Genomic DNA, 13,104 nt, shown 5'->3' on the forward strand with positions numbered 1-13,104 from the left:
AGGGCGCATTTAATGCGTGTTAGTCTAATCTCGGAAAGGACATGGTTTTGCGGTAGACTAAACCATAGTTTGCAGGATAGCAAGATAGGTGACAGCTTACGCATCATAAACTGACACATACACACACTGTTGGCTAGTTTGGACTTATTACACAGTAGGCTACAATAAAGGCTACAAGATAGCATTGCTTAAGTTGGCAAATGCCTGACTACAAATGTACAAAGAACGAGTAGGCCTATTCCTAAAATAGCCTAACGCACGGTAGATCGTACCATCAACCCTCGATTATGGTCTTTATTTAGGCTACTTAGGCTGCGCAAAGCATTTATTTGAGGCAAACTTCCAGGCAAGAACTTTTGTTACGTGCGTTTTATTATGAGACCAGACATGCGTTTTGTTAGCGGCACCGGTAGGCTATTAAAAGCAGTAGCTTTCAGTTTAGTTTGGGGTTTAATTTACTTTTGGACTGTTTGGTGATGTTGCTAAATGTAGAGACTGATGGGCACTGAAATATTATTATATTTGAAGGTTCACTATTACGTTTCATGTCGTTGAAAGGGATTTCCACCCGCTGTTTGCAGGAGGCGCTTTCATTCATTCAATGACTGAATAGAATAGAATAGAATAGAATAGAATAGCATAGCATAGCATAGAATAGAATAGAATAGGTACTTTTTTCATCCCGTGAGAGAACCAACCAACCAGCGGCGCTCGGGGAGCAGTAGGCTATGATTTGAAAACGTCTGCCCCTATCCGACACACTAACATGCATTTCACAGGCATTAAAGACAGTTGTGACATTATGTAGCCTACAACGCACAGATGCATTTTGCCTGGCCATGGTGTAGGCCTGTTTAGGCTGACAAAATACGTAGCCTAGTCCCACATGGATTCGTAAAGGCTGGAATGCGCACGGAGCCATGGAATGTGGGTTTAGTGCCCAGCATAATTTGTCCATAGTTGGGCTGAAGTGTGGCGATTAAAAGGCTTATTTTTGCTCCTCCGTGTAATGTTCTATTTAATTCGTGACAATTGATTGATTGACTGATTTAATGTTATAAATAGCATAGCCTACTGGATAAGATTTCAGATTCAGATTTCCACAAAAGTAGCCTAGACTATTTCATGATATATTTCAACATTATTTGCATTTTTATTAAAATGTAGGCTAGGCCTACTTTACATTTCCGAAGTGTTTTGGCACTTAGAGCACATTTAGCCACGAGTCATATCCCGTCAAAATCCTGAAATGTGTTAAGACTGTTGAAATAGGCTACGACTGTCTGCTGGGGTAAAACTCAAAAAAGCGTACTTCCGGCTTCCAGGCAGTTTAACCCCAGTTTAACTAGGAACCAGCTGATCCTGTCTCATTTCTGACACAGCAATCACGTTAAACTTCGTGCGCAGCTGCGTGTTAAACTCCAAAACCTCCGTTTTAAGGAGCACGGTTTTAAATCGTAGCACAGCTAGCGCAATGCTAACTGACAGAGCAATTGGCCCGATGAAATTGCTGCTAAAGAACAATGATTTTATACAGTTCTCCTTAATTGTCCTTAAATCTCTCTTCCTTAATGCAGATAAAGCATTTACAAAAATAAAACAATTTCATTCAGTGTTCAATTTCTTTGTGTTTTTTATTTACAGATCATTTCATGTGAGCAGTGGCATCTTTTGGAAAACATGACGGCTTTACAACAATACTAGGACACATATTGGTCAAAGCACAACAAATAACAACAACTTTATCCGGCAAAGTCATATCCTCTCCTTCACAAGGCACCACAAATCCCAGGTGTATTGTGTCATTTAATATGTTAAACTTAGAGTGCATACACCCAATCACTCGCTCCACGTGGATCCGGACATGAGCCAACTTCCTGGTCTCTTCCACATCTTTTGCATTAAGTTGGCTGTGGCCCCTGGTGAATGCAGGTGTTTTCAGTGTAGCACCCACAAGGGCAACACTTTCTTTAATATCAAATCCACGGTCCGCTAACACTAGGTCTCCAGGCGAGAGCTTTTCAAGAAAGCTCACAGTTCTCGGTGATCCGCTTATCACTGGCACGCCCCCCCCCCCCCCCCCCCCCACCACCCTTTGGAAATGAAAGAGACAGTACCTTGTGGTGTTATGCCAATGAGGTATTTCATTGTGTGCCTGCTTTTGTAGTTGGAATAGGTCTGTGCCTTTGCACATAGATTTTGTTCCCTTTCAATGAAAAGCTCAAAGCAGTCAATAATAACAGTAACACGATTCCCAAACATCTCTACATACTGATGTGGCATAGTTGCCTGTATACACTGTCGCTTTGGCCAGTACACCAAAGGGCTGAGGTGTGCATGCAGTACATTGATTGTGTCGATGAACAGATTGGATGCAGTATGTCGGCTAATGTCAAAGAGGTGTGCAACATGTTCGACAGGCAGATCAAGTCTTAAGCGCATAAGAGTCAAGAGGAGCATTTGAAAATGGGAGAGTTTTCTTTCTTTTGTTTTTGGTAGACTGGGAATGATTTGCATCAGCACACCCATCAGTAGACTGAAAGATGGAAGGCCAGTGTAGTACTTCACCTTTGAATCATTTTCTTTGAGAAAATTCTCATCCAGTGCCTTTTTGCAGAGCTCTCCCTTCAGATTCTCCTCCTGCAAGCGGATTATTTCTTTGAGTCTGAGGCTACACATGGCGCACTTCTGCTGTTCATCTGCATTCCCCAATGGAGCACAATCATCCCCTGATGTTCCAGTTTCCAGACCTACCTCTCTCCCTGCATTGTCTGGGGCTGATTTTAGAGGCAGAGTGTCATGTTCTTCCATCTCTTCCATCTCAGCCACAGGTGCAGAGTAGTCTGATTATAATAACAATGAGAATAATAAACTGTAAATCTCTGTACTTGCCTGATGCACAGGGCCCATTGTTTTCAAAACAGTGTAATTTGTTACGGATAGCGGATAGTATTTCAAGACTGTTATATTAGCATGCCAAATGCCTAATGACCTCCTAGAATGACTGGCCTTTGTGTCAGAAAAGCTATAACTCTGTGTGAGAGGTACTTACACTTAGGTTCAATCCTTTATCTAGATAAAGAAACACCATTGGACAGAATATACTGAGTCTACTGATATCTGTTATCAATATTTACCTGCGAACAAGTGTGCTGCAACTTCATTCAACTCGGTGTGGACAGTGCCTGGCGTTGGGGGTGGATTCATGGGACCTTCCATCTCAGTTGCAGGTGTAGTGTTGTCTGACAGTAACAACAAAAAAAAATGGTGTGTAATGTCACAACCTCTATTCCTAAGGAATCCAGATTAATTATATACAGGGGGCAACATATATTGTACTCTTTTACTATTTACCTTGGTATAAAAGGTGCTGCATTATCCAACTCAGCCTCAGGACCAGTGTTGTCAGTGCCTAGTGATGGGGGTTGCTGTTGAGACCTCGCAGCTCTTCTCCTTAACCGCTGGAAACGGTCTGTGCTTGTAACCTTGACCTCAGTATGGCCGAGGTGCAGAGAAGGGGCCCAGTCAGGGTCACACTCCAACATTTCATAGGCAGGTTTGCCTGCAAACAGTCACCAAATAAATTGCTATGTACAACATTTAAAACTGATTAACGTTACGCTTTAGTACATTAGTAACTTAAGCTAATATTCTAGCAATTTCATGCTACTTAACAGCTAACATTGGTCTAACGTCAAATATAATGGTCTGGTTAAGCCAAACAAAACACGCTGGTTATTTGCCCACAACATGACATTTACAGAGAGTAATTGTAACTTACCTTTGTGAAAATGCTTGGAACACACCTTCATGTGTAGTGGAGTGTTACCGAATGTAATCTCGGGCCTCCTAACTGCTGCTACCCAAACCATGCGTCGCCTTTTAGTCACTTCTGCAACACGGTTTGTACTATTCTTTTTCCAGGCTGGAAAACGATAAAAGTGAATTCCGATGTTACGCTTTATGCCCCTTTTGTCATGAGAACGACTATGACAACTAATGACACAGCAGGTAGACGGCATCTTGAATAATAGTCCTTCCTCCTTGCAATCAACTCGGGTCTGCTGGCGCGCTTCGTTTATGTCTGGGCCACCTCTTCCCGAAATGCTTTGCGTTCACCACTGGGAAACGTCATGATGATGACACATTCTCGATCTCTATAGCCTATGATCTTAGACAATAGCCTAATCAAAACTGCAAAGACCTCTCTGTCTCTGCCCTGGCTATAGGCCTACAGTACATGCACTCCTATTGAATTTTCAGAACCAAGGAGAGAAATGAGAAAATGTGTTATAGCTCTGTCTGCTATTTACACCCATTCTTCTTGATATTGAATACATGAAAATGTATCAAATGTTTATCAGTACATTAGACTACTTTGCAAATTACTGAACCATACAATAGCCTGTCCCACCATCACCATCGAAATAGCATAATGCTATTAATAAATGTCAATCAAGTCCAGCTCAGGTTCAGATGATTAAAGCTTTATAGGCTAGGAAATGTAAAAGTTAAGTTCTGGTTTACACCATTCAAATTGTGTGTATCTTTTTTTAGCTTTCGTACGCATTATTTTCTATAAAACATTATATTATATTCTGCAGTGCAAAGATGCCCACTAAAGCAAGAAAAAGAAAGCAGAGGGAGAAGGAGCTGCGTGAGGCAGCAAAAGGCAGTGGATCTTTAACCAACTGGGTTAAAAAGCCAAAAACCACAGGTTAGGATAATTCTCATTACAGAATTAACAAGAACTATCTGACATGTCTTATTATTAATATCAACTATATTTTCATATTGTTGCATCAGCCAGAAAGCAGTATGAAACTTTTGGCAGTAAGCATTTCTCTAAGTCAGATAGACCTTGTCAATTCTGTACTAATAATGTACCAGTTGTTCACATTGCAGTGATAGCTGAATAGGCTATTCAATAGTAAATAGCACTGTTACTTGTTCTCAGGAGTTGAAAGTGCCGGATCAGATGAGGAGGTTGAGGCAGAAGCTGGAGTTAGTGCAGGAGACACGGAGGTAGAACAAACAGATAGTCTGCAGGAAACAGCCAAGCCACAGACAGATGTTGATATGGAGGAAGGAGACACTGTGGAAGAGAGTACAGAAAGTGTGCAAGATGTAGAAAATCCAGAGATAGAAACTATACTGAAAGAGGGATGTTCTGAAGAACAGCAAGGAGAAAGTTTGTGTGAAACAGAAAGCCAGGGGGCTCTATTATCAGGATCAACTGGGCATTGTCGCAAGTCACTCGCGCTAGTTTCTTTGGGGGCGGTCCTAGCGCAAAAGGCTATAATGACAGCTTGAAAAGTGAACATTGCGCTCAGCGCAAAGTGAAAAGGGGTTGCCTTAATTTAGTTAATTAGTCGTGGGTGTCTTTTGGGCGTAGCATGCTATAAACCAATTAGATTTCACACTCTCATTCCCTTTAAAAGCCTGGCGCTTTGTTCAATGGTCTGTTGGTATTATCATGGCGGAGTTACCTGGGCGTCTACTCCAGAAGAGACCGACTTGCTCGTGCGTGAGGCATGGGCGGCGCGTAATGGAGGCTTGGGAAGGCTTCCTAAGCCTTCCCAACTTTTATGCTGGGAAATTGTGAAAATAATGTACATGATGTGTGAATATAATTTTCTAACACGGATAGCTCCGGTCCTTGATGATGATTGGCTGAATCGCGTTCGATGCTGTTATAAAATCCAACACAAACATACACCTTGACCGCATTTCGTTAATGCACTACCACAACTTGCACAAAAGTAAAAGTGACTGCGTGTCGATGTTGCATGGCAACCATTCCTATGGAAGAAATATTTATTGGCGGAAGAATGATTATCTATGAATACATCGACGTATAGTTACCGTTTTAGAAAAGCAATAAGTCACTCTAGTCCATAGTTTAGGCTACACTGATTTTAGAACAGCTAAGGGGGGTTTTAGGCACTTGCTTACGGTCTCTCGGGGCTTATGACTTAAATAGATTATTTCAGAATGAACGCAGCAGCCGCAGCAGTAGTCAGAAGCTAGTTCTCACTATTGATCATTATCATTATTACATTTCCCTTGTGTGTGTGTGTGTGTATTCACACCAAATTGGCATGCCATGCCGTACCCACCCAATATGCACAGCATCCCATTAGCTGCCTGCTATCAGGCTATTTACAATCTTCTATTTTAAGAAAAAGTCAGTCAACACGTTATCAAAATTAACTTAATGCGCTATAGAGCTATATCCACGCGCACACATTTCGTCTGAACAGGAGAGATTACGCACGCAGGCGCGCAACTAGGCTACGTGTTGTTTTCTTTTACTCCGCTATCAGCACACAATGTGAAGCTAATTCACTAACTCAATAGCCTACTCATCATGGATATCGCAAGTTCTTTAAACAAACAAAACAGAAAGGATGGAGGATGGAGGCAGCTAGAGAAGTTATTCCAGATGAGCACAAGGTAGACAGTTGCCAGAACACTACAGCTGTTTAATGCCAGACGTTAAAGGTATGCTAGAACAAAACTAACTGAAGGTAACTTAGCCATAGGGCTGTGTAATGTTGTCTAAAAGAGCAGGTCACTGTTAGACGTTATTGTTGTATTATTGCATGTGGATGTTGTTATGCTATGTATGCTACTTTTTGCTGACCAATACACGAACCTAAAACTGAGAAACGGACAAATATTATTTAATTATATTCGGGCTGCGCGCGCTCCTGCTGATGAAAGAAGTGCGCACTGTGCACTCTTCCATATCCCCAAGCCTCATGCGCTCATATAATAGCCTTTCAGCTATGCGCGAGTGATTTCCGACTAGGTTTTTCCTGGTCAGTGGCGCACTTACTTTCTTCATCCATATATTAGCGACTGGCGAGCTTTGCGCCGGACCACACCTCTTCTCTTCAACCACACCTCTTCTCTTCACTGACACGCCCGTTAGGGCGCAATATCATCTCCCATTTAGAGAACGTACATTTGCGCTGGAAAAATGAAGGATGCGCTCGCAGAGAATAGTAATTAAAGGTTGCGCCACTCGCGAAAGCTCATTGCCCGGTTGGCATGATAGGGCCCAGGATGTCAGGGACACACTTCAGGAAGAAGATGAAGATATTGAGGGGTCATTCCCAAATTTACTTCACTTACAACACCCAACTGATCCTGCCCATGTCCAGAAATTCAATCTTACGTATGATGAAACGTTTATCAAGGTGTGCGTATTGGACCCTGCCAGCCAGTATTTTCATTGTTTCCAAAGAATGACGAAGGACGCTCGTTTCAGAAACAATGGTATGACAGAAGTCCATGGTTAGAATATAATGCCATGTTCTGCTTCAGTTGCCATCTCTTCTTAAACTATGAAAAACACACAGGTCTCCCAAACAACTGGAAAATAGCAGGGGTAAACAAGTGGAGAAAGGCTTTAGAAAAAATTAAAGAACACAGTGCATCAGAATCTCATATGTGTGCTATGGTGAGATGGAACACATTTAAGAAAAATGCATTGCATGCTGCTTTTGAAATAGCTGATCTCCAGGGTCAAGCCGCAAGACAACAAGAGAGGGAGAGAAACAGGAAAGTGTTGTCTCGATTGATCGACATAACTCTATTTTTGGCCAGACAGTGATTGCCATTCAGGGGAAATTATGAAACTTCATCAAGTGAAAATAAAGGGAATTTCATAGAATTGGTGGAGCAGTTCAGCAAATATGACAGTGTAATTAAATCACATATTGATGCTGTTAAAGAAAAACAGGGTATTCAAACAAGACCAGTTGTCTCACTACTCTCAAACAGATCTCAGAATGATATAATAACAGCTCTTGCTATATCAGTGAAGCGTGAGATCCAGAAAGAGATACAAGACAGTGAAATATTTTCCATATTAATGGATGAAACCACAGATGTTGCACACAATGAACAGGTTTCCTTTGTTGTCAGATATGTGCATAACATGGAAATCAAGGAGCGCTTCCTGCAGGTCTGTAATGTGCATTCAACAAGTGGAGATGCTCTTGAAAATGTAGTCATGGCTTTGCTGGAAGAAAATGGCCTCAAAATGGAGAACCTTCGGGGTCAAGGTTACGATGGGGCTGCAAATATGAGTGGTCGCTACAAGGGCCTTCAGTCAAGGATTCTAAAACAAAATCCAAAGGCCTTGTGCATTGTCAAGCTAATTGCCTTAACCTGGTGTTGGTTGAAAGTGCAAAATCAAACATCTCTTTTCTCAGTTTTTTCAATTTGGTTGAGAAACTGTATGCATTTGTGGCCAACTCTTCAAAAAGACATTCAGCATTCATTGAGACTCAAAAGAGAATGTACCCCAATCAGCGCCCTCTGGAGCTGCAGAAGCTCTCAGACACTCGGTGGGCCTGCAGAGAAACAGCTCTCAAGACTCTAAAGAAGGTCCTTCCAGTTGTTATGATGTTCCTTGAGGAAGTGACACTGCAAGATCCCCCTGATGCTTCAGCTGGTGATGCAATGAGTCTTCTCAATGGCATCAATTTTGAGTTTTTCTTGTGTCTGGAGATCACCTGTCCAGTCTTCCAAGTGACTGCAGCTGCTTCTGATGCATTGCAGAAGAAAGGCATGGACCAAGCTGCAGCATTCAGGATTGTAGATGGAGTTTTGCAAAGGTTAGCCCACTGCAGAACAGAGGAAGAGTTCGAAGACATTTACCAACAGACAACAGTGAAGGCTACGTCATCAGCGAGGCTGGACCCCCCATCTGAGATCCATGGACAAGCTAGGAAGAGAAAGTGCCAGCCAAGTTCAGGTATGATGCCTCATCAGCTGTTACTGACTATGCCTTTCCAACTTTGCAGTACTACCGTGCTAAAGTGTACTATTTTTTTTTGGACACAATGACACAAGAGCTTCATAGGCGCTTTAAAGGAAGAGATAATACCACATGGGATATTTTGAGTGCTTTTCATCATCTCATAGTGCAAAACAACTGGCAAACACAAAGAGGTCCAACAGAAGCACTGGAATCTGTTGGGAAGCTGTGTGAGTTTTATTAAATTGATGAAGAGGAGAGGTTATTGACTGAACTGAAAGACTTTCATTCTTCATACTCTTGCCTCCCCACCCAGATAGCAAAACTACACTGGGACGGAACTGGGCCACATCTACCACAACATTCGGCACGGATCTGCATAATGGACCTGATCCGGCGTCCAGACGCACATCGGTCCAAAATTGTTTTTGATCCGTTTGACGGATCTGCGTGTTAGAATAATATGATTTATATCTGCACCATTCTGTACCACTCTAGTTGGGTTGACAGCAACAATGTATGCACTGGCCCCATTGGCCAGCAACTGATAACAGAGAAGGACAAAACCTTCTCTGTGACTGTGAACTGGAGGAACGCCTTCGCCAGCAGCCCATTGCGATTGCTGTACTCTGTATTCTGTCTTACTACCAGTAAACCATCTTTCTTAACACAATTCTTGTGTCCGTCTCACTCCCTGAACCAACACGCCGAAGAAACCTTTTTCTTCTAACATGCGGCAGATATGAACTTGCACTCGTCCAGGTCCGTCCGAGATAGCAAAACACACCTACCACGACATCCGGCACGGATCTGAATAGTGGACCTGATCCGGCGTCCAAACGCACATCGGTCCAAAATTGTTTTGGATCCGTTTTACTGATCTGGTGCTAATAAGGGCTAAGATTGCTCCCAACAAACAAGATAACCTCCCGGCGATGATTCAGAGCATTTTAAAGAACGTATTTCTCACCGCGACCCGACGTAAAAGAGGAAAATCTAATTAACTCGACTCTCAGCCAACGTCCTTTAGTGCCGTTTAGCTTTTCCCCCTCAAGTAGTTCTGTCATAGCCTGACTCTCGCCAGACCCTTGTAGTTCCGCCATGCTCCACCAGAGGCGTTTCGCTGAGCTCCACACAAGGGTTTGGACGCGAGGGCAATCCAAACCCCTGCCAGTGATCAAAAAATGAGCAACCAATCAGGAGCGCCGAAGCGAGTGTTTGATTCAAATAACAATGGCGGCACGCAGCGAGGAGTCTTGTGCTGACATTGATTCTGCTATTTCAACCGTTTTGTCGAATCTATCGAGTATTCATTCTTTAAAAGATTAACAGAGAATAGTTTTGAAGACATTTATTGGTGGCAAGGATGTTTTTACTCTTCTTCCGACCGGGTTTGGCAAGAGCTTGAAGAAGCCTAGCACGGTTACATGTCGGCAGTCCGACATCCTGCCAGTCCGACATCCCTTTCGTCCGACATGCCGCTATTCAGACATGGTGTTAATCCGACATGCTGCCAATCCGACACATTTTAGTACCCCCATTCCGACAGTTTACAAATCCTATTTTTTTCCACGTCAATTTAACGGACCCTATAGCCCGACGGACGCAGAGTGCGTCAAAAAACACACCCATTCTTCTCTGTTACATTGCTCCGCGATTATTAGTCACAGCGAGATGAGACCTATATTGCATGAAAGAGCTCAGAACCGGGGCTTTCCAACGAGACTAGACACGTGTCTGTACGATCAAGTATGCAAATAAAAATAAAATCATTTAAATGAAAGTATCATATTTACAGTCTATATTGCTCTGCGTTCACCCACGCAGCCACTGCTCTCGCTTGAATTACTCCGGGACCAGGCATTGCACAGACATAACACGCATATCAAATGAAAGAGGGAAAACAGAGCTTTCCATTGATACCAAACACATCGATCCTTTTGTGTTATAGAAACAGACGAAGTGACAAACAAATAAGAATAGCTTCGGCTACCGCTATTTCGTTTGATTTACTCGTAAAACCGTGGTTAAAAAGATAGGCTAGCTTGCATGTCAGATAAAAGAGGAGAGCTAGAGCTATCCACAGATATCAAATACAACCTTCTAGGCCATAAAACAGACGAAGTGACAGCAAAATAATAACTTAATTTAGCTCCACTTAGTCCGCGAATAATTAGACAGAGAAGAAAACTTGCCATGTCTATAGAACTTCCCCGAGTCGTGCACGCAACAGACACATAACCATATCAAAAAGTCTTCACAATGACATTTTAAATGTGAATCTTTATTATTTGACACAATTGGATATAGTTATGACATTATAGCCTAATGACCTCATGTCGGAATGGCACGTTGTTTGAAAAAATAGTTAAATACCGCCACTGCGACCATGAAAAAAAAAATGTCGGAGTGGTGAGACTTTCTCCCATAAAGAGACATGCCTCCACTACGACAATTGGACATCAATGTCGGAGTGCTGGTATGTCGGAATGAACGGCGGTAGCCGCCTAGCACGTCATTCAAGATAACAGGCAAGTGGTTTATCAAATCACATGCGAGGATGTTTTACAAGGACCCGCCTTCGTAAATACATCTCCTATCGAGAAGTCCCAGATCCTTGTGTGAAGCAGACAGCGAACTACAGGATCTGGCGAAAGTCAGGTTAGTTCTGTCACGGATTACATGGCGTTCGGTGATTATTCATGGGAGTGAAACACCTGTCATTATTGTTAAGCAGACATTGGCCTACAGCAATGGTTAGCATTATACGGGTCTGCTTCTTGTGTGTGGTACGGATCTGCAATAGGGCTCGGGCACACGCCTTGCATTCTAGGAATATAGCCACCATGTTGGTAGCGTACCGAACGTAATATCCATTCATTCAGATGCAAAAGACAAGAAGCAGAAATATAGTATTAGCGATTCTTTTCCTCTTGCGATCGTGGGTTGCGCTGTTACACCCCACTACACAGCACCAAGAAGGCAAAAACTAAGTAACAGGAACACACTAATAGGTGGGAGTAAATCCATAGTAATCCATAGTAAACTAAGGAGTGAGGCTGCCAATATGGCTGTGCCCGTGAAGTTTTCACGTCATGATCCCGAGCCCTATTCATGGGTTTCATCAGGTCCCTTTCCACAGGTGTATACAATCAAGCACCTTAATTATCAATGCAGTCTGCATGGTGCTTGATACACCTGTGCAAAGGGACCTGATGAAACCCATGAATACGGGTCCGCTTCATGTGTGTGGTACGGATCTGCAATACGGGTCCGCTTGTGTGTGTAGTACGGGTCTGCTTGTGTGTAGTACGGATCAGCAATACGGGTCCGCTTATTGAGTGTGCTACGGGTCCACTTATTCTGTGTGGTACGGATCTGCAATACGGGACCGCTTATTAGGTGAGGTACAGGTCCGCTTATTTTGTGTTGTACGGATCTTCAATACGGGTCCGCTTATTGTGTGTGGTACGGGTCTGCTTATTGTGTGTGGTACGGATCTGCAATATGGGTCTGCTTATTGGGTGTGGTAGGGGTCCGCTTATTCTGTGTTCTACGGATCTTCGATACGGGTCCGCTTATTGGGTGTGATAGGGGTCCGCTTATTCTGTGTTGTACGGATCTGCAACACGAGTCCGCTTATTGGGTGTGGGCTACATCTGGCCCACAGTCAGATACCGTAGGTCCGCTACATACGGATCTAAAGGCTTTCATGCGGATCCGGCCCAAAGGAAATTGCTATCTGGGCAGTGTGGCATCCATGCTTTCCATGGTAAAAGAAAACAATGTCGACTTGTTTTTTCCAGAGCTGACAGGGCTGCTAAAAATATATGGGACACTGCCTGTGTCAACTACAACGGTGGAGCGTTCTTTCTCAAAATTGAAGGTAGTGAAGACAAAACTCTGCAGCCTTTGTCATGAGGAAAGGCTTTCAGACCTCCTTCTGCTGGCCATTGAGAAAGATATTCCTATTAAACACAGTGTCGTCATAGACATTTTCAAGAACACGGGAAACCGAAAACTGTTTGAAGAACAATACAGCATCACAAGATGGGCCTTTGACACACACACACACACACACACACACACACATACACACATGTGTGAAGAATATAGAGTTTACCTTGTGGATATAGCATGATGCAACACTCCATGCTGCATTTTTTGGGAGAGGTTTTATTTTGAGAATGTAGTTTATAGTTTGATGGAAGGATGCAAGGTATTTTTTTAGTTTAACTTGTGGTAGCATGATGCAAGATTCCACGCTGCATTTTTTGTATTTAAATGCTATATTTTCATTTTGAGGATACAGTGTGAAATCGCTGAATAGA

General features: G+C 42.9%; 1 long non-coding RNA gene across 1 annotated transcript; it reads right to left on the reverse strand.

The window, feature by feature from the left end:
* Positions 1-1,690: 1,690 nt before the first annotated feature.
* LOC134062619 (uncharacterized) lies at positions 1,691-3,505 on the reverse strand. Its single transcript, XR_009935473.1, has 3 exons — positions 3,355-3,505; positions 3,138-3,242; positions 1,691-1,919 (listed from the first exon to the last, which is right to left on the reverse strand). It is a non-coding gene; the product is annotated as an uncharacterized LOC134062619 (long non-coding RNA).
* Positions 3,506-13,104: the final 9,599 nt, after the last annotated feature.

The sequence above is a fragment of the Sardina pilchardus genome, chromosome 17 (genome assembly GCF_963854185.1).
Source record: "Sardina pilchardus chromosome 17, fSarPil1.1, whole genome shotgun sequence".
Classification (NCBI taxonomy): domain Eukaryota; kingdom Metazoa; phylum Chordata; class Actinopteri; order Clupeiformes; family Clupeidae; genus Sardina; species Sardina pilchardus.